At 42.0% G+C, this 3,490-nt stretch overlaps 2 protein-coding genes across 2 annotated transcripts in view; one reads left to right on the forward strand and one right to left on the reverse strand.

The window, feature by feature from the left end:
- The window catches only part of SNX8 (sorting nexin 8), a 23,907-nt gene extending 23,688 nt beyond the window's left edge, over positions 1 to 219 (reverse strand). The window contains exon 1 of the mRNA XM_026859189.1: positions 147 to 219. The gene's annotated coding sequence lies outside the window, so the exon portion shown is untranslated. The remainder of the gene's footprint in view (positions 1 to 146) is intronic.
- Positions 7 to 3,490, forward strand: part of EIF3B (eukaryotic translation initiation factor 3 subunit B) — a 21,767-nt gene continuing 18,283 nt past the window's right edge. Inside the window, exon 1 of the mRNA XM_026859186.1 lies at positions 7 to 82. The gene's annotated coding sequence lies outside the window, so the exon portion shown is untranslated. The remainder of the gene's footprint in view (positions 83 to 3,490) is intronic.

Below are 3,490 nucleotides of genomic sequence, written 5' to 3' on the forward strand. Positions count from 1 at the left end.
GCGCCCGCCGCCCCGGTCGAGCCCGAGGACGAGATTTCCTTCAGTGACCCCGAGGACTTCGTGGACGACATCAGCGACGAAGGTGCGGGCGGGAGGGCTCGCAGCGCTCCCGAACCCCTCGGGGATTCATAATAAATCTGTCAAACCTCTGACAGCACAGAAGAAGATCGGCTCGTGGTCTTAATACAGGCTTTATTCCGAAATCAAATGCCTACAGTTTCTGCAAACGGGAAAGGGTGGCTGTTGCACCGTGAACCTCAGGCAGGTTTCACTGTGCGCTACAAAAAGTAGATAAATTGTTGGCAGTGGCGATATGACAGTCCTTAGTCAGGCGGCGACTCACCGGGAGGCTGTGCTCTATATTTCAAGTCAGAGGAGATACTCCAAGACAATTCTGGTACATTTTCTTTCATTTCATTTCACCTTTTTCCGCAGCACAATTTCTGCTGCCAGCTAGTTAACTAATCAGGGTGTTTCCTATACTCGGTATTTTTGATATTTTGGATGCATTGGGATTTTTTATGAAACATTCTTGACGATATTAAAAGTAGGTATTTAATGGTTTTCCAAAGGAAAAGCCATTGTAGCATTTTTTTTCTCAACACCAGATGGAATGTACTAATAAAGGTAAACATAGAAAGAAACGTAAACCTATCCGGGAAAGCACAGAAATACAAGGATTTGAAATACAAATACTTTCTAAAACGACATTAAAATTAAGAATTTCAGGTATGAATGCCTGATTTTATTAGTGATTTTTCTTTCATTTCTTGTACTTTACTAGTCAGGAATGGTATGGTGTCAACCTGTGAAAAACAGTGTCTGTTTTGTACAGTGTTTTTCCTGAAAACACCATCAAACCAGGAAGACACAAAAATACTGCCAGATTCTGGACCTCCAGATTAAGATGCTACCAATCCATAATAATGCTTTATGGTTTTTAATAAACAAAGTATTGGATGACTTCACTAATGAATGTTTCTGATATTTATTAATCATGGGAAGATAGATAGTTACCTCCACTATATGCACAGAGAACTAAATCAGAAAAGGATAAAGTGAGAATTATTTCAGGTGTAAGCAGTTACAGTCATAGTGCTCTCTCCTGAAACTTTTCATGCTGCTACAAAAATGTGAATGCCTTGAGCAATTCTCCTTTTCCTTCTGCCTCTTGCCTCAGTGCTATTTCAGCTGGGATCCCCACAAGCGTGGGTGCAGACTAAAGCTGCATATAAAATTAAAAAAGCATGGCATTATTTAAGCTGAGAGGCCCTTCAGATCATGTTTATACAGCAGCCGAGTGGAGAGTTTTGCATGCTCAGCACTTCTGAAAACTAAGCGCCACACAATTTTTCGCTTATATAGCATTTTTGGGGAAAATGAATGGAGGAATCAACATGTTCTCATTTAGCTATAGATTTCTGATTGGTCTGTACTTAAGCTAATAGCATAACTATTTATTTGGTATAAATAAGACATTCTTGACTGAAGATTGCTTTTGCAATCCATGGGAGGAGTCTTGAAGAAAAATACTGTGAAAAATAATTCAGTTGCAGAAATAAATTTTGAACAGGGACAGAAAGATTGTGCTTGACGTAAGTTATTGAACACTTCCATATTTGCTGGAAATTCAGAAAAAGCGTCTGGAAAACCTATAGCATAAATAAACTATAATCACTAAAGGAAGGAAGGTCACACGTCAGACAGTTCCAGGTAACAAATGTGATGCCAAAGCGAGTAACTACCTGAGGCCCTGGCCTTTCAGTGCGTCATTCAGTGCACGTCTTATCACTATTAGATAAAATTTCATACAGACCACAAGGGCTTGCTTATTCTTTCAGAATTCAGTGTAGGAAACAGTGCTTTCAGCTCCACTAAGATCACTCACACTCAATAAAATTCATGAGGCATTGCTGTTTTGACAGTTGTGTTACAAAAAGCCATTCCTACTAGATTTCTTTCCCAAAATTTCCCATTGATTAGGAGTTTTGCATGTGGAATACTTACAGAAACAGGCTCCAGCTGCCAATGCCAACACCTCTGGTTTTAAAAGCTGTTCTACCCACCCTGAGATTGCTGCGAGAAGAATAGCCGTGAGACAGCAACACAGCCACTGAAGGGAAATTTCAATAGAAAAAAGGGATAAGAGGAGATAAATCAAAAGTTGCTGTGAAGTAAGGGAAAGCGCAAATAGCAGACCATTTGAAGATAGGAAAGGAGGATCCAACATTTAGATTCAGTTTGACCAAAGTGATTGTAAAAGTAGTGGTTAGCTTGCAAACAAGAAGAAAGGTAATGTGCAGAAATTGCACGTTCCAACGATACAGGCAACTGTGAGAGTGGTGAAAGACAGGCGAGAGAGACCACGTACACACTACTGGAAGAGGCATGTAATCTTGAGGATCCAGCTGGGACTACAGATTGAACTGCAGCATGTCCTCACATTTGGAAAAATACAGGGTTGTGACAGCAGGAGAGGTAACAGCATTTGCTGTCCGCTTCAGCGTGTCAGTGCTGCTGCAAACTAGGAAAGTCTGGTCAACTACCATGACAGAACGAGGGGAAAAACAAACCTGCACAAAGTGCCAGTCATCGGCAGCACTGCCCGTAGTTTAAATACAATTGACACAATCAATTGAATTTGAGTGGAATTAGGATGCCATCTTGTGACTAGCTGATAAATTACAGAACTGGGGTTTCTTAGCTTAATTTCTTAAACAAAACATAGAAGATACTGCAATAGAAGATAGGGTCTAAACTTAAAATGCTAAGTGCAATACGTGTCCTGCTTTTCTCATGAGTTTTTTATGTTGCCATTCTTGCTCTGTATGTTCTGATGATCTGATTGAAAGCACTGGGCTAAAAACACACCAAAAACCCCTACACAAAATGCAAGTGTTCATCTCAGAAGTGAACAGAGATAAACACAGATGAACTGTTCTGATCTTTTTCCTCTAAAAATGTCACTGAAACCTCAAGATGGCATCCAAGCGAAATTCAAAGTTACCCGTGATACTCTGAATACATCGTATTAGCATGTATGCTGAAAAAAATGACACTCCACGTATTTTTGCACCAGCCTGAGGAGCCCTAGACAGAAGGTAATGGTTTAATCAACGGGGAGGTCAGCTCTCTCAGGAAGCTGGTCACATTGGTAGCCTGCTTGAGAGAACTCTACTTAAAAGTCATACTAAAGTGTTAGGATTATACAAGGTAACACTTATCACTGGAAAACACTGGAGCGGGATACTCGTCCGTACTGCTGCACCGAGATCACCGTGTCCAGGCCCGCTGCCCCTCTGGAAGGCTTCTCCCCCCACCCGGAGCGTTGCAGCGGTGTTGTGGGATGATGACGAGCGTCATTTTTTACCTCACGGAAAACGTTATTTAAAACCCACAAAGATCTTGCGGAGGCCAATAGAACGCTCGGTGACGGCCTGGTCGCGGCTCGCTGTGAGGCAGCCAGGCGCTCCCCGCGGCGCCCGCCATG

This window comes from Athene cunicularia, assembly GCF_003259725.1.
Source record: "Athene cunicularia isolate RWA chromosome 14 unlocalized genomic scaffold, athCun1 chr14_part1, whole genome shotgun sequence".
Lineage (NCBI taxonomy): Eukaryota > Metazoa > Chordata > Aves > Strigiformes > Strigidae > Athene > Athene cunicularia.